This window comes from Ammospiza caudacuta, chromosome 8 (assembly GCF_027887145.1).
Source record: "Ammospiza caudacuta isolate bAmmCau1 chromosome 8, bAmmCau1.pri, whole genome shotgun sequence".
NCBI classification, from domain to species: Eukaryota; Metazoa; Chordata; class Aves; order Passeriformes; family Passerellidae; genus Ammospiza; species Ammospiza caudacuta.
The window spans coordinates 18,967,812-18,992,949 of record NC_080600.1 but is presented as its reverse complement, the minus strand read 5'-3'; the positions used below and the strand labels follow the sequence as shown (position 1 = coordinate 18,992,949).

Sequence of the window (25,138 nt, the reverse complement as noted above, 5' to 3'; positions counted from 1 at the left end):
AGAAATATGTCAGCACAGATATAGGAGTGTTTCCAGTTTGTGGCATCATAGTACTTTAAAAACATCTACTGAGTCATTGTTATAAATACTTACAAATATAATAAAACACTTCTGACGTAAATCTAAGTTCAGAGCAGGGAATGGGCCATGTATCTCTCTCTTTCTCACCAAAATACAGTATGGTAAAATTCTTTCCAAACATAATGACAGGGGTGGTTTTTTTATTCCATTTCATTAACTCCTCCCCTACTACATAAAAAAGAGGTAGTGATCCCAGCTTTTTACCAGCTAGGGGGCTTCACTTTACTAGAAAAGTCTTGAGGTAGTTGTAACTGAAGTCAAACGAAAGTTGCATGTAGTAAAGGGATCAGAAACTGAGTTTGTGCTGACTCAATAAACCAAGATCTGAGAATTCCCAGTGGAAGATGTCTAAATTCAGGTGTGTATATCCTCCAAATATGAACATATACATGTGTAACTCAGCTAGACTAAGACATTGTTAATAAAAGTTGCTTTGTAATTTCAGTTTTAACAGGATTTTATAACTTTACGTTTTAAATATATCATCAGTTTTGAAGTGAGGCCTATAGATTGTCTTTCCTTGCAGAAAAAAGAAATGCCTTCTTCTAGTGCATTGTTTGTATTGTGGTTTTGACTACACTGTATGAACTCTTGACTTGCTATGGGGACAAGATTGAATTCCCAACCAAGTTTGGATTTGGTATTGGGATCCTGGATTTTAATGTGGATTTAGCTGTAATTGCACGGCAACATGATACTCAGTTGGAAAAACTAAACCCAAAACATCAAGCAGGCAGGAAAAGTTACCTTATAGCTGAGCCCATGATCAGAAGTCACACTTGAGATGCTGTTCCATCTGTACTGAAAGACCAACAGTCCATAACTTTGCTTTGTTGAATTTCTCAGGCTTGTAACCAGATTAAGAAAAAAATAGGAAATGTGAGATTCTTATTAGGCTGTCTTTGTTCTTTTTTTTAAATCTTTCTTTTCTTTGTCTGAGAGACAAAATGGTGTTGTTATTCACCAGCAGAAATGTGCCAAACATGAATAATTCTATGTGAATTTATGCAGTGGGTCGTGAGGTCTCAGCCAACAGTTGTTGAATAAAGTGTCAACTTCAGGCAAGGAAATCTTTCTGTGTTAGAGGGAGAGTAGTGAAAGGAGAAAGAGATGTGGAAAGAAAAATCCCTGGATAACACGTTAATTAAGAAAACAATCTGCTTCCAAGGGTCAAGTATGAAAACTACCTTGTGTGCCTCAGAATGATGGGAAAGGGTTATAATGGATGGTTGTAAGCCAAGCCACGGTTATTTTGTGTTTGTGGGGCTGAACATTTATCAACACATTGGTCACATAAACACTCATGCTTTGCTCTTGCTAGCCCATGCATGCTTTCTCTCAGAGTTTTGCTATTAATTTTACTTCAGATGGATGCTTTTTTCTCCCACATGTGACTCTCAAGTTGTAATATAGTGCATGGAGACTTGATCAGTGACTAAAGTAAATGGGGCTAGGAATAGAAGGAGGATTTGAACGCAGAGTGAATAGATTACTTCATTTCAGTCTGAGAGCTCCAGTTATGTATCATTATGATTGAGAATTAAAATGCATTGTTTGAAACAAGAAGTTAATTTTTATTTTATGTTATTTTTGCAGAATAATGTCTTAGCATAATTAATGCCTTTTAAAAATGGAAGGCCGTTTGTAAAGTATGAAACTTAGTGGACAGAAAAGAGCTGTTCACATTTTGCACATGCTTTCCCTTTTCTCATCCAGGAATCCATCGGGTATTCCTGGTTCATTCTTTGCTGTAGATTCACAGTTTAAGCTGAGAATATCCTTCAGCGTGCAGGAAAGCAACAGACTGCACATGTATGGACTCTGTTGCTGTAATCAGGATGAAGTATGTTTGCTGCCTCCAACACTGCTCCTCAGGGCACACAGAAATCTGCTTCACATTGCTCCTTGTGCACTAATGTCCCATTTACCTCCGCTTGCATCTGGCATCTCAGGGGCTTTTTGCTTTGGGTTTTTGGGGGCTTTACTTTGTGTCTTATTTACAACTGTTGTGTAATGTTCTTCTGCACTGCTTCACAATTGTTGACTTTCATTCCAACGATGACTATATTCAGTGAAATAGAAGTAATTTTTTGTGTATATTTTGCTGAAAGCTTTGGAATTCTTAACTAAGAGAGGTGCTATATAAATGTAAATTTTCCTTATTAATGAATATAGTGAAAGCATTAGCATGATCAGTGTATTCTGTGAATGTTAAGTTAGAGTGGAAAAAAAATTAGCTGGCAAAATCACACATTTCTTTGTAAATCAAGCATTTTTTCTGTTTATTTCTAATTAGCCACAATTTCTGTAATGCAAATGGCATCCCTAAGGATGGTGCAGCCTGCACAGCCACCTTGTGCAGCTGGGGAACTCACAGGGTCTTTGCCTGAGCCGCTTTGCATTTCCGAGCCTGCAGCAGCGGCTAAGTGATCTGTGGCCCATATGTTCCTGAAATGGGTGGTAAGTCACATCTCTGAGTTTAGTCATCAAGGCTGTGCCATGACAGTGCTAAGCTGCACTGTGGCAGAGCCTAGGTGTCAGACCAAAGCCAAAAGAGCAGATGCACAACACTATTATCACTTAAATGTCAGGCATGTCACACGGTGAAACCCTTTCTCGCATTTCGAATAAACAATTTCGTCTTTTTTCTTCCCGTGAAGATGGTGCTGTCAAGTATATCCAAACACCCCAAGTATATCTCTGGAAAGGTTCTAGAGACTTTGCTCAACTTATTTTCTCAGCCCAGAACTATGAAACATTAAAGTCTGATGCCAAATTCATTGCCAAGTATAATTCTTCACTTATTTATGTGACTTATCTTGGGGAATTTCAAAGTGCTGGTCTGACGAAAACGAATACAGTTTTCCTTTGTTTAGCAAGAATAGATTCAGAGCTGTATCTTGTTGCAGTTTTAAAAAAATACCAATAAAAAACAGAGCTCTTTTATTACATAGGAGCAAAGTCCAAAGCCCCAAAGTCTGATCCAGCTTTTTTTTATTTTTGGAGATGCTGTTTGGGGGCCAACTGTGGAAGATCCTAATTTCTATAACGATAATTAATTAATTGAAAAATAAATCTTCCTTGTTTCAGGGTGAATGTTCCCTTATGGCAACTTGCAATCTTTCAGAATTCTCAGTATAGCAATATGCAAAGTTGAAAATGGGAAAATTAAGCCCATACCTCTGTGTCCCTCACATCTCACTCTCAGAGCTGGCCTGAGTCAACAGACAGAGAGAGGAGAGAGATGCTGAGCAATCTGCCTCTCCCTCTAAAGGATCAAAGGAAGATATTACTGTGCATGTCCTGAGGAACCAAGTGCCAAATGTAAGCAATGTGTAAGCCAGAGAGGAGGGTATAAAAGGGTCCAGAGTTTTAAAATTTAGCAAAAAGAGCATTTTTTACTTAAAGACTAAATGCTTGTCTTTTGGGCAGGTATGGGCCATTCCCACCCTGGTCAATCCGAAGCCATAGGAATCCTGAGCTGCACAGAAAAGTATTTGTTGAAAAAGGGTGAGCTGGGGTTGCCCAGTTGTGGCACTTGGCCATGTGTGTCTCATGGGCCAGAAGCTGATGTTTTCTTGTTCTCAGTTCAGAGCACCACGGGCATTGCTCATCGTGCATCCATTTACAAACCTTTCCTCAGTGACTAGCATAAAAGCAATCCACTGCTCTAGGAATGGATGGTCCTTTACTCAGAGAAGATTGTTCTTTTAGATGGATATCATGGAGGCAAGGTGGAAAGTGAATGAGGCTGTGTAATATCTATGTGCCCTTTGCAATTGTACCTTGCATTGCTGTGGAAAGAGAAATATGGTCATGCATTGGAATGTTTTGATTTACCAAGTTTAACAAGTTACAAGCAAGGTATATAGTTTCTCTTACCTTAGAGCCTCTTCTGCTTGATGTCCTAAAATCATCTGTGCTTTTTCTTTGTCTTGTACTACTCAATATCCCAAGACTCTCCTGATTCCTCTGGAATTTATTCTTTCTGAAACATACCACAGGGCCTTCTGAACCTTTGGCTGCCATCTGATCACTGCTTCCCATAATGTTAAAACTGAAAACGTAGTGTTGGGCAACTTACTGTCTGTCCTGGCTGATAAATTTCTGACAGCAGTTAAATTTAGAGTGGCATTGGCAGTACAGCAGAAATTCCATGGTTTCTGGGGGCTCTCAGTAGAGCTGTCCTGCTCGTGGAAGCAGGGTAGTCCAGAAAGCCCTTTGGCCACCAGTTCCAGTGTAGGCTGTGCCACTGGAGTTAGACTTGTATTGTGTATTTTGCTCCTAATACTACTGGCTGTTTTCTTCCTCAGAAAGGGTTCATGGGTGCTGCATACTCACTGTGCCAATCAGGGGAAATGCTGGGTAACTGGACTGCCTGAGGAGACGTGTTTAAACAAGCCTTGGGTTTATTTCCCACCTATATGGGGAAAAAAAATTTAAAATCTCCAGATAACATTCAAGCAAAATTACTTAATGTTTAGAGTTCGCTCTGCTTTTTCCCAGGAACTCCTCATCCAAATCTTCCAACTTTGGCACCCAAGTCCTATCAGTCACTTCTCATGAAAACCCAGATTTCATGGAACTCAGGTGACCCTGAGCACTTTGGAGCGTGTCTAAGGAGAAGGAAGTTGTCAAACTGCTGCTGCTGCCATGTAATGTGTGCATGCTTGTTTGAGGCCATGCATTCTTCAGCAGAAATAAATTCTGTCAGGAATAGTCACAAATCTGCCTGCGTGCATCCTGCCTGCTAGGGCTTGCATTTGGATCACCTCACTTATTGACAGATGTGTAAAATTTTATATACTGCACTCCCACAACTCCCTTGTGAGTGTCCTGCTGCAGATGCTGAGGAGCCTGAGTTTTGGCAGCTGTGTTAAGCATTCAGGTTTAGGTTGGGGCTTTTCCCTCCAGCCCTGTCTTTTCTTATGTGATATATTATTCTATGGAATTATTTTACATTAATTCTGCATATTTACTGGTAATGTCCCATTCTTTCAGCTGTTTGGATGCAAATGCAAAAGATAGGTCCCTGAAGAGAAAGCCAGGTCTGTTACTGGGAAGATGAGACCATAGCAGAGGATGTAGTGAAATGCAGATGGTGTTGTCAGCCTCTTAAATGTACAAATAAAGACAAAGTAAGATCGTCCATGCAGCTGGAATGAAATCATATGGCCTTGCATGTGTTCCTGCCATAGTGTATTTCCTACTGTGATCAGAAGATGCTAAATTCTGTTTTATGCAGGATGTAATTTGACCAAAACCTCATGCTTGCCTCTTTAACCAGCAGCAGAATGATGTGTACATTAACTTTTCTCTGTGCAATTTTTTTAACAAAACACCATTTGATTTTAAATGCTAATATGTGTGTGTGGTTAATTAAGAAGCCAGAATTGACTGTAAGGTTGACTATAAGGCTCCAAGAAAGAGAGAGGAAGATCGTTACACTTCTGCTTATAGATAGCTGTTTGTGAACCAGCTGATAATGTGCAAAATTAAGATTTTGTAAGTGGCATTTTAAATGAATGGTTAATGGCTGACGATTAATTAAACTGAGTTGTTTAATAGAGAAGCTGTTAAAATCTTGTTTATAGGCCAGCCACTTCCATACTGAAAGTGCAAACCCTAATAGCATTTGGTATTTCCGTTTAGTAGACAAGCAAAGTATCTAGACATTTTCGTTGAACAGAGAGGTCTACCTTAGTGGATACACAGTATGGATGTACCATTGTGTACTGTGTTTTCTTCTTCCAAGTTAACAGTTGTCTGGTAGCAGCACATAGAGAGAAATGCATTTCCTCTGAGAATTTGGTAATCTTAAATAAAATTGTTAAGTCTTACTTTAATTAAAGTGTAGGGAACGTGATTAAGTCTGATGTGATTCTGTTTTCCCTTTTTTTTTTTCCTACTCTCCGGTAGTCTGTTGTATTTCATACACTTTAGGGTTTTCAAAATACCCAGCTTTTCATTCCTCCAGGTTGTCTTCTGTCAGAATGAGTCTCTTTGGCCCCATCATTAGCCTTGCAGAGTTGCTCTAGCTAAGGAGAAAAAAAAAGGAAGTATGTTTCAGTCAGGTTTATTCTGTACCGCAGTTCTGGTTAAATGATGAATGAGAGCCTCGTCCCATTTCCCTGACTGAAGAGAAACAAGCAGAAGGTCATTATGCTTCTCACAGTTGTGAGGCTTGTCCTTCCAGCAAGTCCTTTGCCAAGAAACTGTTTGTTTTTCTTTTGTTTTCCCTTTCTCTCAGCCCAGTTCCCAATCTTTTTTATTAACCATCTCCCGTTTTCTCCCTAGCTTCTTGACATACTCATTTTGCCATACGATCTCCTAGCTTCTGGATATGCAAGTAGTTCAGAGAAAAACCCTGGTGACTTGGCCTTGTGCAAGCTTTGCTGTGTAGCCCACTGTAAGATGAATCTAGGTTGCTGACCTCTGGGACCTCACACTCTATCCAAAATCATGACTTTCAGAAAAATCCTCTCCTACATTTTTCCCTAGCTGCTAGTTAAATGGGAAAAAGGGGGATTCTTTCTTTCATTGTAGAGATAATCTTGACTTAGTAAAACTGAAGGTGAGGGTGTGGGTTTTGTTATGCTAGACTTTTAAGTCTGTGAATGAATGTGTCTATTTTGGAGGTGTAAGAGTTCGACCATGAGAAGCCTGTTCATGTGTATTAGCACCTGTATGTTCACACTCCAGGTGGTGGGCGTGAGCTCTCGGCAGGCTCTTTCTTGACTTTCCATTTCATTGAGATAAATTAGTGATCAAACTATTCTGAAAAGCAGTCAAAGTTTAGTGGAACACAAAGAATAATTTCCCCCAAGTCTGAAAGTATGAAGAAAAGATTACATTTATTTGAAGGAGGAAGAAAAAAGGGTTATTGCTGGACTGCTTCAAAATGCTGAGTAGGTCCAGTTAAGAGAGTAGTGATACCTGTTCAGTAAGGGTGGAGAAGTAACTCTTGTATGTGACAGGGAGAATGTACTCACTGGAGCCCTGAGAATTTTTTTTCAGTGTCTTCACTTCTGCTTGAGGTTATGTAAGGTCGGTGAGACCTGTGCTGACAGGTTCCCCTGAGCTACAGTTAAAGCAATTCCTAGCCTTCCTCCTAATTAAACAGTGAGAAGCATAACAGAGCCCTGAGAGTCTTCAAGCAGCATCTCACAATTTCTCATACATGCTCAAAATAAATTGGTTTTCCTAGGTCCCCAGGAAAGCTGCTTACACTCAGTGAGAAGGCTGCAGCACAGGGAGCCATGGGGTGCTCCTCAGACCCACCAGCATTACCAGGTTCTGCTGCCACCAGGAGCAATGCAGGAACTCTGGTAGGGTTTTCCAACATGGCATGTCCAGGCAAAGTGCTCAGCACCCTGTGGTACTCATACAGCTTAACTGTGTAGTGAAAGCCTCACAGTGGAAATCTTTGTCATCTCTATGTATCCATATCCATAAGATGTAGAAAATTCTTACTGTATACTGATTTTTCTGCAGTCACAGTTCACCTGGAATTTACACCAGCAGATCTTTAAGATTTTACTACTAATTGCAGCATAATAAGATATAAAAGGTCTAAAGGGGACACAGATCTGACTTCAGAATGAATCAGTGGGAATCTTCTCCTGGAAGTTTGAAGCATCTAATTGCAGGATAAAATGACTGCTCCTAAAAATTATCCATGATCTTGTTCCCTGTTTGTGTCGAGATGCCAGGGGCAAATAGTTACCCAAGTGCTTAGTTGGCAGCATTGTTGACAGAAAGTATAGGCAAAAGCATGAACCAGATCTTTTGATTAGCAGAAAACTGTAAAAACTGATGTTGTTAGAAAAGCTGAAAATCACTCAATATTGTGCTAGCAGAAATATTGGGAAGAATGATGAGATGTGATGGAAATTACTTAATAGGCAACAGGATGCTGAATAAAAAGACAATAATTGTGATTATTGTCTGACAGCTGTGCAGAGTGTACAGTCGATGACAAACTCTAAAACGTGCTGTTTTTCAATCCATGATCACAAATCCACTGGCACAGACAGTAATCCAAGGGGTCATAGTAAGCCAAGAAATAGTTTATTGTTTCATCAGCTCAAGTCTTCTGATGTAGTTAAGTTGGTATATACTCTGAACCCCTGTGACTGCCCTTGCATTCCCGCAAGGGGACCTGGCACCATCTGGAGCCCACGTGTACTGTGGCTAAGGAGCTGCTTCTCTGGCAGGTCATGCAGCAGCAGGGCATTTGTTGACATTGATCAAGGTATCAGTATTGATCTTGGGATGGTCTAAGAGAATTGTGACTGCTTTGTGGAGAGTCATGTTAGACTCTCATAGAAAATGAAAGAAACAACTTGTCTTCAACTACACCGTGGTCTGCACCTGAGAGGTCTTTCATTAGGACAGAGACATGAGAAAACCATGTTGTTTCAGATAGCCACACTGGTTATCTCTTTTTATCACTAACTTGTCCTTGATGTCTGGAGGCCATTTTTAGCAAGCAGTGAAGGGTTATTGCATGAAAGATTTTATACTCTTCAGTTGCCTGCAAAACAGGTAGCTGCTGTCATTTTTCCTTTCCACTAAAGTGAAGTGGAGAAAAACAAAGAAACAGCCCACAATAAAAAAGATGCAAGAGGAGTAAGTGTGAGATACCTCTAGGAAGTGCTAAAATTGCAATAAATATAACATGCTTGTAGAGCAATAAATGTTCTCTTAATTTATTTTTCTCCTGTGTACCAGCAGGTCAGTGTGACAGTTTTGCAGTGTCACAGTCCTCTGCTGAACATGTACTCTGGGAGGTTGCTAGCCCCCTCCCTCCAGTGACTTGGTAGCAGTAAGGAGGAGCAAGAAAGTGACAACTAATGTTTTAAAATTTCAAACAGCATCTTATCATTCAGTCTTTGACCCATATTTATGGTTTAATGCCTCCAATCACTTAATTTTAATCTTAAATAAAATTTTTCAGCATAATAGTATCTTAGGGGCATTTCTTCTCAAACCAGTATTAGCCAGAACATGTCCTTCAGCCATGGAGTTTATCTGTTATAAACACTTCTGCCCTTAGGCTTAGATGCCTGCTTAGTCCTGCATATGGTTATTGCCTTGTAATGGGACTAAACTGTAAGTTATAATTATGGTATTTACATAAATGCATATAAAACAATTATTTTGAGACTGGCATGTAAGTTTAAGCGTGGAACATGTTTCTAATGCAAGTGTTGTACATGGCCTGGCAATTGAAAAGTAAGCAGCAAGGCATCTTCAGAGGAATGGAAACACAATAAAACATGATGAGTCTTGTGGAGAGGCAGGGAGGGGGCAGCTGTTTTCTCTGCCTGAGTCACCCTAGTGCTCAATAATTGTCTGAAAGGATTGCTTTAACTGAGCACTTATGTGCTGGAAGTGTGCTGCAGACCAGGGGACCTGGGCTGCTTCTGCTCTGCTCTCGGGTCATGTCAGAGGAGGCCTCTTCTGGCTGCAGTCCCTGCTTTACATGCCAGCAGAAACTTCCATAATGTGGCAAAAGGGTGTGAGGCTGTGGAGGAGGGTTGGGAAACAGCATCAGAGCAATAAACCTGTTCTCTAGTTGTTATTGATTGGTAGTACACAAATGACAAGCAGTCTGTAGTCCTTCACGTGAATAACGTGTTGTTTTCTTCCTTTAACATTATCTGCTGTTCCTGATTTAAAAAAAAAAAAAAAAAAAGGAAACCAAAAAACAAACCAGGAGACAATTATTCTGTGGCTCTGTATACAATGGCAATGTTTAAGCAGCAGCTGCTTTGGAAAGGGAGAGTAAAGGGGACTGGGGGAAGGGATTGATCTTTTCCTCCTTTTCTCTGTAAATACCACTGTCTGCATTGGTGGTGATGCTTTGACCTCCTTACTACAGAGCTTGAAAAGTCTTGTGCTCTAAGTGACATGTTCTGGCTCCAAAAGTGGATAAGCAGAAGTCTCATTCTCTTTCTTTGAATGCTGTAACAAATATATTATCAATCTAAACGTGATAGGGCTTGAGAATTCCTCCCAAAATTTAGACTCATTAGTCTGACTACTGGCATTTTTTTCTGTGTCTGTGTGGCTTCTGAAAGAAGTGTTCTTTCATACCTTTTTGCCTTTAATCTGCACTCTGCCCACTATCTCATTACTATTAGCTGTGGCAAATATAGCAGATGTCTGAGCAGCTTCATTGTTCTGTTGTTTTTCTTTTCCAGACTCTAGTGCATAGATAGATGTTAATTTCTCTTTTGTGTTAAAACTCGCCTCTGAGGAATAAGATTACCAGTGTTCAGTCTTTGGCCGCTAGATACTGAGGTCTCATATCTTTTGAATGCTTTGTCTCAGTTAGTGTTTCTACTTGCTCAGTGCATTTAAAGTGACTGGTCTGTTCTTTTTTAATGCCCGTAGAACCTTAAATTAATATTCCTTGACTTTAGGAAAACAATTTTAACGTGTTTTTAAAATGTTAAGCAATGATACACAAAGACACCTGCTCTTTCAAGTGGGTGGATATTGAAAATCGTGCCAAGAAAAATGCTGTTTCTCAGAAAAGATCAAAATATGCATTGTTTAAAGCGTGGCATAAACAACATAGATTATGTAAGAATCGTGGGCCCTTGTTTGGGATGAGATCACTCACTTTTGGGTCCATACCTTTTCTACTAACAGTACTTAAGGTTTACATCTAAAAGGCCATGCATGAATTACTGCTTTCCCCACCAACTTTGAGAAAGATAATTAGAAAGGAACAGGCACTGTATTAGCACAGTTCCCACCATTGCCACTGGTGTGCTTGAGTAACACAGCAGTAGGTCCAAACCTTTAAGAAAACGTTTCTTTAAAATGAGTCAGAGAACAACTGACAGATTTACAGGTAACAAATGTGAACACCTTGGATTTGACATTTTTTTAAAGTACAAATTTTGTCATTTGTATAGTTACATAAGCCAGAAATTGTAAATTTATGTTGCTCAATCTGAAAAGCAAATGATAGCATGTGGATATCTGCTATCATTTGTGTCTGCTGCTCAGAGAAAAAACTGATATGCAAGTCCTGTTTCCGTCAAAGTAAATGGCAAAATCTCCACTGGTTGAGATGGGAAATCAGAATTTACTTCCCTACCTGGTTCTCCCTGGCATAATGAAGTGATATTTTCTTTTCTGTTTTATACTTATTATTTTCATAGCCAGGTTACTGAAATTTGAGCATTTCTGCCATACGTCTGCATGACTGTTTTTATTAAGTGCTTTTATTACCTTTTGGCCTGTTCTTTACATCATGCTATAGACAAATGATTTTTACTTTTTTTTTACCCCAAAGTTTAGAGCACAGAATGCAGAAAAGTCTGAAACATTAATTGGACTAGACTGCAGCATTTAAAGTAACCTATTCTATCGTCCATTTACCTCCCACATGAAATGAAAACTCTATTTTGATCTGAACTGTCACAGATAATTTCTGCACATAAAACACATCCAGAGACAGCTTTCAAATGGAGTTGTCACTTCTTATTTAGCAGGCTGGGGACTCTCTATTGTTGTCAAACCCTCTTTGCAAAAGCATCACTAACACACTGGTTTGCACAGTTGTATGTAAGAGGAGGAATGGTTGTACAGCTTCCATGAAACAAAAAATTGTATGTAGCTGATGAAATACTCTGCAGCTGATCTTACCTACTATTTAAGAGAAAAATCCTTTTTTTTCTTTATGATTACTATTTTTGAGCAGATTTTCATGCTGTGTGCTGGTATAGGGAGGGGTTGTTTTTAGTGTGAATAGTGACAATTACAATTTAAAAGCTAGTAGCCAACATTCTGTTATTTTCCCTGACCTGTCCTGGACCAGAAGTTTGGCTTTAATCTCTTCACAAATTTCAAGAATTCTTAAGCAAGCGCGCTGGGAATATCTCTGAGTTGTGAGTAGAGAACTGGTGCCTCAGAGTGTATCCCAGCCAAGATGCTCAGGCAAGGCTGTAGGGCACTTGTTTCCAGACTGCTATTCTGATGGTGGCCAACGTGGCCATCTGGTGAGGCCGGCTGGAAGACCCAGCTATGGCATCACAGAAGAAGATGACTTAAAACTTAAGAATTACTATTCTTCAGACTTTATTTTTATAACATTCCATTTGCCTTTGAACGTGATATGTTTTCATAAAATAAACTTGCCTCCTGGCCTCACTTGCATTCTCAAAAATTTATGCTCTTGGAATAGGCAGTTAAATAGTAGTAGTGTGTGATTTTTATGGTATTTTCCTCACAAAGTTGGAAAATTGACCAGGATTAGGGGGTGAAGAATTTGGTTTGTGTGATGAGATGTTCTTTATTGCTGTCTCCACAACTACTTATGCTGGATTAAACAGCAAAACACAAGCTGGCAGAATGCTCTTCTGACCTAATTCTGCACCACAACACAGATAGGAGACTATCTGCTGATCTAACTGATAAGCATGACTTTGTCAAATCCAGATGGATGTGAAAGGAGTGAAACAGAGATGAGGCCCAAGAGCCAGAGTCCTGCATTTTCTGCAGCTGCCTGAATCCTTTAGATATCTTCACTCTGCAGCTGGGCTTGGGGGGCAGGACTGGAGGGAAGGAAACTGCCTGCTACGGTGTGGAATCTACAGGAAAACAAACAAACCTGAAAGCTAGCACCTTAAACATTACTGGCCAAAGCAAATTGCCTGTTTTAGGGACCATATCGTCTGTAATGAAGCAAGAGATACAGAATGGAAATCACATTCCAATTTCTAAGCTGTATGCCAGAAGATTTGAGGCTTCTTTGTTCGATGTCTCTCAAACTCCCTCTTGGAGAGTGATATGATGGGGAGGGGGTTTCTCTGTTCCCAGTTTTGCCTATAAATGTACTGTATTCATGAATCAAATTTAGTGGCTATCCCATGGGGAGCAGTGAATTAGATGGAGAGGAAAAAAGGTAGTTTGGTGCATTAGTGGAGGATATACTTGAATGCAGAAAAATGAGGGAAGGAAAAATCTTATGGTCAATGTACTTAAGTTAGAGTTGAGCACATTAATGGGGTTTTAACTTTGGTCATGGCAGAAAAAAAGCAACAGATGGAAGCACTCTTTCTTTCATTGGGCTAGCTTTCTTTCCTCTCTCTTGGTGGGACAGGTGTACAGACCTGGACTTGATTCAGCACACCCAACTATCTGCTGCTCCAGGAATGGAGACTCTGATCCCCGTTTGTGATAGTTGGCAAGCTTATAAAGTTGAGGACTAGGGAAGTGAAGGGATGTTTATCCTACACCAGAAATAGTAATTTTGCAGGCTGCATTCTCACAGGTGTTCAGTGCATACTCTTTACAGTTAGTTACCTGACACCAAAGCAGCTTGGTCCTATTGTCCAATAGCTCTATCAGGTTGTTAGTTCTTCTTCATAAAGAAGTGTATATTCTGTCCACAGTGACTTTAAACAGCATTGAGGCCTCACAGACTCTGGATTTGTCTTCACAGCCTGCGTGGGCATGTTACATTTGCCTCCTTCTTAAAACATCAAGTATCATTGTCAGGCATCTTTTGGACCAGTGTTGTTTCCATATTATCTTGTGCTCCCCCACCTGCTTTTACTGATTCCATTGCTCTGCAGTGCGTGGGAACAGGACTGTCTATGGACTATACATCTGTTCAGAGCCTATTGCAGCCTCTGCGCGTTCTTCCCCTGCAGTCAAACCAGCTGGCCAGTGGCCTGCTCCAGTCCCACAGTGATGTGTTTTGGTTAATATTGGTGTGTCCTGAGAGCACTGTACCATCCAAAACACCCCAAAACTTCAAAGTTTGCTTTTCTGCAGCTCTGCTTTCGAAACATGAAGCAAACATGTCCGGCAGCAATGCCATTTACTGACTCCTGAGAATATCCTTAGTGGTCACACCCTCATTTCAAAGGCAATATATGGGGCCATTATCTGAGTAAATACAGTGCCTGTCACTGAAAATCCATTGATGATGATGAATTCTAATTACTGATGACTGCAGCCAGATCCACAATGGTGAGCAGGGGGTAAAACATTAGCCCTTAAGCTCTGTGAGTTGCCCTCTGTAAGCAGGTCAGGGTTTCACAAGAGCTCAAGGAAAAAAATTATATATATTTAAAAAAAATTTTAAACCCCTGGAGTCTTAGGGAAGAGGTGAGGAAATAAGGAGACAAGGAAAGAAGAAGGAATAACAAAAATAAACAAAACATCCTTTGGGGGGAGGGGAAAAGCAGATTAAAAGATTTTAGAAGAGAAAAAATTAAGGATTTGAACAGTGACAGGATGTTCTCTTATAGAATGGTGGAAATATTTATCTGTGCAGAAGAATAAACTTGGGTTGGAAAAATTTCAAGAGTTTCAGGGAAAGTTGAATTTCTTGGTTGTCTTCAAGGAGATACATGCAGGGAAACCATGGAAATAATATACTGCTAGAAATATGCTAGATCTGTGGTGGGGTGAGGGCATTTGTGCTTTAAAATGCTGCCATGTAAGTATCACTTTAGTGTCCTGAATGTCATTGTTAAATGAGGTTAACTTGTATTAATCTGAAAGAGTTCAAGATTTTCATGTTTCTAAGTAACTTATGTTTGTGTGGTGTGACACTGCTGTATACCAGTGGAAACTTAGCGCTAGAAGCGAGCACATTCTGATTTGCAGAATGCGGATGGGTGGTACTTCCCCTCCGTGCTGGATAGCGGCAGGTCAGTGATTGTCCCTGCCCTGTCCCCTCCTGTGCAGGGTGAGCAGGGCAGGTCCCTGCAGCGGGAGCTGAGCCGGGGCCTGCCCTGCAGAGCCTCCACCCGCTGGCCCTGGCTGTGCTGCTGACAGGAGCCTTGCCAAGCATCCGCTCAGCAGCGAGCTCAACAGTGATCTGAAGCCACCCTATACAAGTGTCCTGAGCACGGATGATGGGTTCTTTTGTTTATTTGTCTTGTTCAAGTTACAAAATAGAGGTGGTAAAAGATGGTATTTGCTTTCCTAGTGTTGACTCAGAGTACCTTTGCTATTAACCACAGCCCCTGCCCAGCCTTTTCTGCAGTGCTCACTCGTCAGCTTTGACCATGTTCCCCAGAGTGAGATTTCTCCTCGTTTTATAATGAGGAACAGGACGTTCAGGTTTTTCCATGTGTTGCCACCAAAACCAATATTACAGCCGGACTCAGCAGCAATGATGGCAGCACACAATAATAACCATCCCACATGCGATTTAGATTAACTGCTCTTCTGTTTAGTTCATATAATGGCTCAACAGCATGATCTGATTTGCTGTTTTCACATAATCCATCATTAATTCTTTGAGTTACAAAATGACATTTTTTAGTAGCAGATGGAGGGAAATGGGCTCCCCTACATTCAGAAGGGAACTTCACTTTCTCCAACTTTAGTTATGTTGCTTTATTTATCTGACTTTTATTTTAAATGTGGTTTCATTTTACAAGTATGAGGATTCTGGGGAGCAGTAATGCTTCTGTTAGAGGTGTTGTCTTTAGGGCTTCCTTTCAGCATGAGTGGAACTAAGTAATAATCACTGACCACAGGCCTCCGGCTCTGAGGGTAAGGGAAGAGAGGAGTGGGTGTTTCAGCAGCATGCACAGATTGCCTCCTCCTCCATCTGAAGAAAATGCTGTTGTGGCTGCCAGAGGAAGCTTTTGGGCTTGTAGAGGACAGCTGTGGCACCCACATGGCTCCTGTCAGTGGTGGCAGTAACTGGAATAGGAGCCATAATCCAATGCTCTCCTACCTCCAGCAATGCAGGAGAGCAAGTAGGAGCAGCTCTTTGGGGAGTCAGAATTGTTTCCAGAGCTTGGAAAAAGAGGACAAAGGCAGTAGAGGTGGAGAGTTGCACAGAGATGGGGCAGGCTGTCTCCTTCCCACCCTTTCCAGGCGCAACAGGTGCATGCAGAAGCTTTGCACCCACTCTTCCCCAGTCTATCAGTCCTTTGCTAATTGTCTTCCCCTGCCTAAAATCTTTTGGTCCTTGCCTGCTCTCCTCCCCTTTTCTCCTCACAGCCTGTTGGAATCTTCCCTGCCTCCCTATGAACATTACTCTGCTGTTGCTGAATTGCATTTTGCCACCCCATGAATGAGAACAAATTAAACTACTTTATCTTGATCATTTGTGCAGCAAAATGCAATTTGCTTGTGTTGCTGCAGGTCCTTGAGCCAACTCTGTTCTGGACACTTTTATCACTTTGCAATCTAATCTGCTGAATATCTCAGATCCTCTTGCATTGAAAGAAAATGTGGGTTTAAGACAATTTCTTTTTAAATCCAGCTGTGTATTTATGCATGCACAAACCCACAGTGATATACATGTCCTCATATATGTATATATATGTATGTACCTCTATAATAAATAAAAAATATATATCGCATTGAAAGTCCACACCTAACTTGCTAATGTCAGCTACAGTTGATGGACAGCCAAGTCAGACTCTTTTTATAGTCCATTTCTAAAATGAAACCATAAATTTTAAACCCAGGCTTCCTCATTGCAGAGAAAAAAGCTTTTCCAGCCTATTGATGAAATATAACATTTGATAGGATTTATGAGGCCCAGATTCAGGAGGATAATTTGCAGAGCACTTAAAGCTCCTTTTTCCTGCCCTTTGCCTTCCCTCCTCTCAAATACACATACCAAAAAAAGCCATTAGTAAGGAAAAATTATTAAGGAAGATTTTTCTTGATTCCATACAAATGTCAATTTGTGAGAGAGAAAGAGGAAGAAAACAGTTGCAGGAGCTCTTACAGTAAAGGGGTCTAAGTAGAGCCAGGCTGATTATATGAGAGTAATACTGGCTTTTACTGATAAATACAGAGTGTGATTATTTGCTGTAATACAGCCATTTGTAAAGTGTCTGTGTGTATGATTTTTAATAGTACTGGATGGAATTTATTTTTTTATCACATTGAGATATTCACAAACCAGCCACATAAAGTTAAAAATAAACCAATACCCAGCTTCTTGGTATCTTGATAAAGTTTCCTTCTGGCTTGTATTACCAGAGTGATAATTTCAGAGGAAAAACATCTTCTGTAACTTGTGATCACAGTATCTGTCAAATGGTAGGAAATGAAGAAAACTGCCAGACAGTGTCAGATTTATTAACAGCTCTAAGAAAACCAAAATTAATGCATTTTCTCTTCTTTGATGGGTTGAAATGTCCATGTGCTGTACTTATCTTAATGGACAAGTGAAGGAAGTAGCACTCATCAATTAAGTCTCTCATTAAGCTGACTACAGCTTAATCTGGAGCACATGCAGGAGTACTGGGTCTGTACCAGGCTGTACCCTCAGAGGTGTTGCAGTTGTTGTCGAGGAATGCTCATCCCACAGATGCCAGGAGCAACGTGCTGGACCAGGGAGAATGCAGTCCTATATGGCAGGGAGGCGGACAGCCATGGAAACAGGCTGTGCCACTTGTGCCTGGGAAGCTGCTGGCCTGACTTCCATTGGAAAACTGTATTTCCACGTGTTGATAACCAATCTTCATCCATTTGGGTTGAAACCATCGATGTAGGACGTGTGCTGAAGCTGAATTTTTATGGAATCAGATAACAGCTGGGTTTTTTGGGGGGCAAGGGGTGTAGCTGGAAGAAGATGACAAGGGGTTGTTTTGTCTGTGCAAAAAGTAAAAAGCAGCAGCATATATTCTTTCAACATGAATCTATAGTCTTGCCATATGCTGGAATGGGGTCTTTTCATTTTGGAAGGGAACACAGCCTAGTCTTACACCAGACTGTGGCTTTTGCCACCCTTTGAACAGTGACAGTTTGACTAAGTTATAAGATTTAGAGTACTTCCCACACACATGATAGAAACTTGGCTGCTAATTCACCAAAAGTACTTGTCCTGAGCTGCCAGAGCCGATATATGTTTTTCCAGCAGCAGGTTCTGGCTGCAGGGACCAGATAGACTCCTGTTGTGGGAATGAAGGATGAGGTAAACAGGGTGTTCAGTGATGATCAGTGTTCCCAGGCCCTAACACCACCTTCTTCCAGGATGAAAAAGGGTGAGCTGCTTTGAATGCCCTAAAAAATGCCATGGGGGATAGGACAAGAATCGGAACAGAGGAGAGTCTGGAGCAGCTAGAGGATGGGGAGAATAAAGGGGATTGCTGGGCCAGGCCACAGCTGTGGACAACTTGTGGATGCTTCAAAGTAGAGAGAAGTGTACCAGTACTGCAGGTTTGGTGCTCTGTTGGTGTGTCAGGCATGAGCACCTCATCTGAACCAGTGCCAAAAGGAAGAGGTGCTGTTGGATGTCCCATGCCACCTGCAGCCCCATCCTCACTGGCAGCTGCTTTGGGAGGTGCTTCTGGGAGATGGGTCTCAAGGAGTGCTGGAAGGAGACATGCTGACCTAGGTGCATCAGGAGAGGTGTTTCTGTACTACAGCTGCCTGTGGGACAGAGATTTGCTTGTATGGGGAGCCAATAATGGGTGGAGGAAATTGGCATACGTGGCTGAAAGATAAGGAAGGGAAAGACTCCCAGGCATCAGGATGAGAACAGAGAATTGAGGCAGCAAGACAAAAACAGCTGGGAAAGGATTTGTAAAGTGGGTTTTTAGACATGGCAGTTGAAAGCATATGAGAATCATTCTGTAGAGGCAGAGGTGAGCCTGAACCAGAACACTTGCTCCAGCATTTCTGGGACTCCCACCCAAACACAGAGAGATTGGTTTCATCTTCCTTTCCCAGGCAAGGTATGCCAAAAAATGGTTCTGGAGAGTTTGAAGATTCCATTATTTAACTTTTTTACATTTGAATTTAGCATTTTTCAAAGCAATTACTAAGAAGGAGTAGGGGGCTTACCTTCAGTCTTAAACACCTCTGTTCTCCAAGTGGAAAAGCAAGTGTAATTTCCTGTCAGAAGTGCAATTACAGCTGTAAGAAGGAGCTAGAAAAACAATGTACATCAGTAAGTCCAGGAGCTTCTATTGCCTGCATAATGCAAAGCAATAAAGTTGCACTGCTAACTTGAGGCCTTCAAGTTCAGAAATTCTTCTCCAAAATGCAGTTTGGCTTGTAAAGAGTTCAATTCTATTTATGCAGGGCTTGTGATGGAAGTGGGTTGAAGGAATGTGTGCTCCCCAGTCTGTGAATGCAAACTAAACAACAGGGGTCCCAGGAGCCAGCTGCACTGAGGGAATGCCTGAGGGGTGAGGCTGCTGGAAGGGTAGATAGGGTGGCCTTGGAGGCAGCAGAACTTTGCAAAAATCCATCTATGACTTCAGCATCTGTCAGGGTTTTTGTTGAGCAATAACCACAAGCTAAATTTGCCATATATAATTCCAGAGAGAAGTCAGTGGTAACTGATATTTTGATTTTTGAATGTGTTCCTGTGAAACTGCTCAAATCTCAGTTGTAGTTTGGAAATACTGCCCTATCAGAGAACCAAAATGAATTTACCTTCAGGGCAGTCCCCATGGTAAGATTGTCGTACAATTTTTAGCCTTTTGCACTATTAGGGTGTAGAAAATATAACTATGCCTATTTCTTTTGCACATCTGTTAAATGTTTCATGTGTCATTTTAGTATATATTGTGAATAAGTGAACTTCAGATCGTGGCACTGGAGTTAGGATGTTCTGAAGAGTGTGTATGGATTATACCCCTCTGCAAGAAGCCCCATATGTGAAAAGAGTCATTCGAGCACACCCAGGGGTGCTTCTGCTTTGCTGTGCCTTGCACTCGCATCTAGCAAAATGAGCTAGAAAAATTTTCACTTGTTGTCTTTGCTTTTCCTTAGCTTGTAGTTGGAGCATTGAATGCTTTCTGTGTAAGGCTTACATGCTTCACCTTGCATGTGCCAGTGGCTTAATAAGAGCATCTGCTGTCTCTCTGTAGCAAATCTGATGATTTTTCTATGCACATATATTTAGTTGTGCATATAAATAGAATCCAGGCACTGTTAGATGCATATGAAAGTGAACGTCAGATTGAAATGGTAACATATGAGGTTTTCTGCAGTTCCATTTATGAAGTATCAAGTTAAAAACAAAGCTGTGAAGTAGCCAGAAAACTTTTTATTTCTGCAGCCAAAGGCATATGCTTGTACAGCTTAACGTAATTAGGTCCCGATATATTCTTAGAATGGTCAGTATTTCATGGGTTGTATCATTGTCTGCGAGCTGGTTTTTCATTATGGTTGGGCTTTTACACAGCAGAAAGTAGGAAAGCACTGCTCCAGATGTCTGGCTCCTTTCACCGACTTTGTTGCTGTCTACAGCAAAATTTGAGTTTTAACTCTACAGAGCAAATTCCCTTTGAATCTTTGGATATCCTTAAACAGTATAGTACTGGAGTATGTGTAAATGTCTACAAAGTACAGTGATTGGAGTGGCTGGTTTAAGAGGAGCTATAAAATGGTTCCAGCTGGAGTGCATTCTTGAGGTAAGCTCAAAATGCACTCCAAATTGTCAGCACACTACTCAGAAAAAACACAAGAAACAAATCATCTTTAGTGTGCTTTGCTTCCCTTAATGCACATAAGGACAGTGTAAATGGAAGCTGGTCAATTTTCAACAGTTTGTGTAAAATTGTCCCTAGGTTTTGCTTCTGTACTTCAGCCTTTGTGAATAAATGCATCACACGGGGTTGTAAGTATACCTGTGTGTATTTCTGTGCTCATAATGCTGTCTATATTTCAATAAGTATTGTGTATCTGTCCATTAATATTTATATGGAACAGAGAGCTTTGGTTCTTGCAGTTTTTAATAAACATTGATGGTGTTACTAGTTTATACAGAGCATTCAATATGCTCCATCAAAATGGCAGCTCTAATTAGGTTCCTTGAATTAGCTAATGGATTTTGAGAAAGATAGCTTACAAAGCTCTTACAGCTGTCCAAGATACTCCTGCCATGGCAGAAAGACAAAAGGCCGCTGGAAGCTGCAGATTTGAAAGCATTAGAAATGCGGCTGACAGTTAAAAAAGATAAATTACATTTGTTTTTTTTTTCCTGTAAAAGTCCTAACACTGGATTAATGTTATTCTTGTAGTGACCATTTATTAAAAATACCCAAAAAAAATCCAGCTTTATAGTAAGGGTGTGTTTTGGCTCTGAGAGCTGTGCTTTACCCTGATGCTTTGCACATGATGTGAATTCTTTTTCAGTTTTAAAATTTAAGTTATATCTGCCGCAGAATTCTAGACACAGAACTTGTTTTTTAGTTGATGTCAAGTTGCCTACCTCCTCTCTCGCTAAGCCAGGTATTAAAAAAGCAAACCACATAGAGGATTAGTTGGTGCCACTCTACCAGTGGTGTGGATTGGCACGTATGTAATAAAGAGCAGATGATACAGACTCTAGTGTGAAACTTGGAGAAGTAATTTCTGAGAAAATAGATGGTTACTCTGGGCTTTGAAATTTTCAACAATGTTTTGGAACATGGGCAGTGGCATCTACTGTGAGGGAATTCTTAGATCCTCAATTCTTCTCTCACAAGGGAGTGCAGAAATTAGGACTGCACTGAATAGTCACCTTCTCTCCCTCCTGCTTTTGCTTTGTGTGTGGTAAAGAGAATTCCTGAGGGACTCATGAATGGCTAATTCATTGGAAGTTTGTAAAGTAGTTATTATTTCAGCTTTAGTGATTAGTTTAATAAACAGTAGTGCAAAAAGCAATAGCCTGTATGTGAACAAAACCTAGCTGCCAGTTCCAGGCAGGTGTGATAGTCTTTAAGAAATAGAGTTACATTTCTACACTGGAGTTTAGCATTCAGCATTTGCTTTGTTGGATTGTTAAAGCTGCTGTCAATGGAGTTTGGAGGGCTGAAAATCTGCTCTGTGTTGATGTGACCTATCTATTGTAAATATGCCAGCTGCTTTACATCAGTAAAGTAAAATACCCCCTCCCAAGCTGTGTTGTAATACAAAGTGCCAAAAAAGGCAATTTAAGTACTTTGCCGCGTAAATCCAGATGAAATTACCTTGGAGAGAAGGCCTTCAATTATGCCTCACACGTGACTTCTGCATGATGGATAAAAGGCATAATTGATATCATCTTTAGTGAAGAAACCAGAAACTGTTGCATTGTCTAGAGGCTACTGAAAATACCAGGAAAATCTGTTTTTCATTATTTTCATTGTGTGTTGTTTATAGAGAGTTTGGTTGTTGTCAGCAGCCGAGTCCCTAATCTCCCTGCTTTCCTAGCCCTTCAGAGACAAGTGCACGTCTCATATCAACAAGACAGCAGTAAACTGGTCCCATGCCAGAAACAGACATTGCCATTAACCAGCCCAAACTGGAAAGGCATCTTTTTTTACTATTAGTTAAGATCTGATGATTGCCTTCTTTGATGAGGCACAATACATTGAGCAGAGAAAAGGAAAAAAAATGACCTTTCTTTGAAATAAAGATGACAATCTGGCTAAAAACAAGAAAATGTCTGCCTTTTTTTCTTTCCTTTCTACTTGATTGCAAATAATGTGTTTCTGTTAGAGTAGCATATACCATATCTGCTTACAGTGAAGTTAAACCTCAGTGTGCGAATTTTGTTTCCATAAAACAACAAATTAGGCTATACCTCCCATTATTCCTGTCCAGTTGTAGTCAACTATAAGTTATAAAGAGAGTAATGGGGATGAGAAGTGGCTGGTTTGAAAAGATGATGCTCATTTGAATATCTAGGCTGTCTGCCATGACAAACAGGAAAAGGTGTTGTATGTCGTGTGAAGGAAGGGAAACATAAAAGCTTGCCTTGTGTCAAGCCACTGAGAGATATTTTATAAACAGTTTGGAAAAACTGAAAGTGATACATATCTGTTGGTCTCAATCTTCAAATGGTTCTTTTGAGGTTTTTGTAAACATATTGTGAGCTATTTGGGGAAAGAAAAGGTTAATGACATTGCTAATTCATATCATGCAAGGTTTTCTTTCCTTCTTTCTTCCTAATGAGTCTGTAGGAACCTGAGAATATCATCTTCTCTCTTTCCACTAAGCTCCTAATGTCAAGAGGTCAGTAGTGATGTTACAGGGTCAATAGGACTCAATTTACCTCCAGACAAATGGTAGTCATGTGCTGCCCTAGGAGGCTTTGACCTTTTGGACAGAAGTGATTGTGCTGCTTTTATGTTCACCTAAAGAATTGAAAGGTGACAGCATATGTTTCACTGAAGCACAGTTATGAGTTTTTAAAATATTGTAAAACAGATTAAGATTCAGGGACTTTAATATACAGGTTCAACTACATGTAAATGACTTCTTCAGTGTAATTTGTTTTTCTGCAGTTTGTTTGTTTCTTTATATGTATTTATGTACCTAGAGAGAAATACATCCATCTAATGCTGTCTCACAGTCAGTCCATCTCTGCAGACCTTCTCAGACAGTCCTGCCTAAATGGAACAGGGCTCCAAGTCTACCTACCAGTCACTCTGCACAAGAGTCCAAATCAATTGTCCTCATAAAGCCCCTCTCCATTGAGAAAGACAGTAGTTGTGCATACATCAAGGATGTTCCTGCCCACAGCAAGAAAGCGGGTGTTGTGGAGACAAATAAAGCCATATGCACAGTTCCAGTTCCTAGAAAGATGTCGTTCCTAACTTGGGTCCTCAGTGTGAGGTGTGTGTAGCCAAAACCCAGGCTGGCTTTGGCTGAACATCACAGGTGGTTCCTGAACCTCCAAGGCAACATCAGGGATGTCAGCAAGGCATTTCTGACAAGTCTTTCCTAGCAATACCATTTTCTTACTCAAGTGCATATGAAAAGAGCAAATGTTCATATCTCTCTAAAATCTCTTTTTCTTGGTGGTCACAAAGATGAAAGCTGAATTACAGTAGAATTATGTTCTTACCATTGATTTTCTTTTTATCACTTCCCACTATTCTTCTTACTATTGAGGTTGCAAAAATATCTTCATACAGGGTAGAAATGCAAGGACTGGAACTGAAAAAGAAACTTACTCAAATATTTATTTGTTATAACTTCAAAATGGAAGTTTTATTTTAAGTGAAAGATAGATACTCTTACATGCTCTGTTGGACGCCCTTATACTGTGTATCTTTGTAGACTACTGTGTTCCTTTTAGTATGTAAAATTAGTTTTGTTTTTTAGCAGATCATGAATGGAAGATTGTCCATTCTCTAGAGTCTGTGGATCACGTTTTGTCTTGGATTTGTTTGTTAATGGAAAATTCTCTAAAAGAATAATTTTTCTTTTTCTTCTTTTTTGTTTGCTTGTTTTGTTTTATTTTAACTTGGAAGCACCAGTTGTTTGCTTAGGGGACTGACAGTCAGCTGGGTGAAATCAGTGTTTGAAAGAAGCGGCTGGCAAAAAAGCCCTGTGCAATATTAATGTGTTTAAGAAAACCACTGGAAACAAAATGTTTATTGCCTCTTTAAATGTATGTTTATATATAGCTTTAAGTGGTGCATCTTACTTCATGTGTGCAACACTTGCTTTTAATTTGTGTTATCAAGAAAGCTGCAGTAAGAAGTCACTAATTTAAAAAATGGCATTTGAACTTGAATGATGGAAATACAGATTAGCAATTTAGAGGAAGAACACAGAGGATATTTTACTGTGTTAAACCTGAGCCATACATGTTAAATACTGATTATGGTACTCTAATTCTTTGGAAAAAAAACCCTAGTCTGTCATATTGAATATTATTCAATATGTCTGTCATATATAATATTATTGCTATGGCGCTTGTTCATCTCTCTCTTCAGAGGTGATGGGGTGAAATTTCACCGTCATATTTTACATAATGTCAGTGAGCTGGAAGCTCAGTCTCTGCTACATTATGGTTCCCCTTTTGTCTTGGGCTGTCTGTTCCAGCTGTATTGGTTGAGAGGCAGTTTGGAAGCTTGTCCCTTGCAGTGGGCAAGGTGGGTTCTGTGTGGTGCTTCCAACAGGTGCAGGCACAGGGAGGGACGGTGAGTTCTGGCCATTGTGTAGTTGGTGGCACAGCCCCAGCTGCTGGACTAGAACGATCGTGTTGGTTCAAACGATAGCACAGACTTGTTTTCTCCTTCTCCCAAGCCAGAAGAAGTCCTTATTCTCCCAATAAGGACTGTATTTAACAAAACTACAGAATGACTACAGGAATGTACACTTTCCTCTTTTGAAT

The 25,138-nt window shown here is 40.3% G+C and overlaps 1 protein-coding gene across 2 annotated transcripts in view; it reads left to right on the top strand.

Moving 5' to 3' along the window:
- Nucleotides 1-25,138, top strand: part of PARD3B (par-3 family cell polarity regulator beta) — a 387,748-nt gene that overhangs the window by 310,536 nt on the left and 52,074 nt on the right. The gene's annotated exons all lie outside the window — the stretch shown is intronic.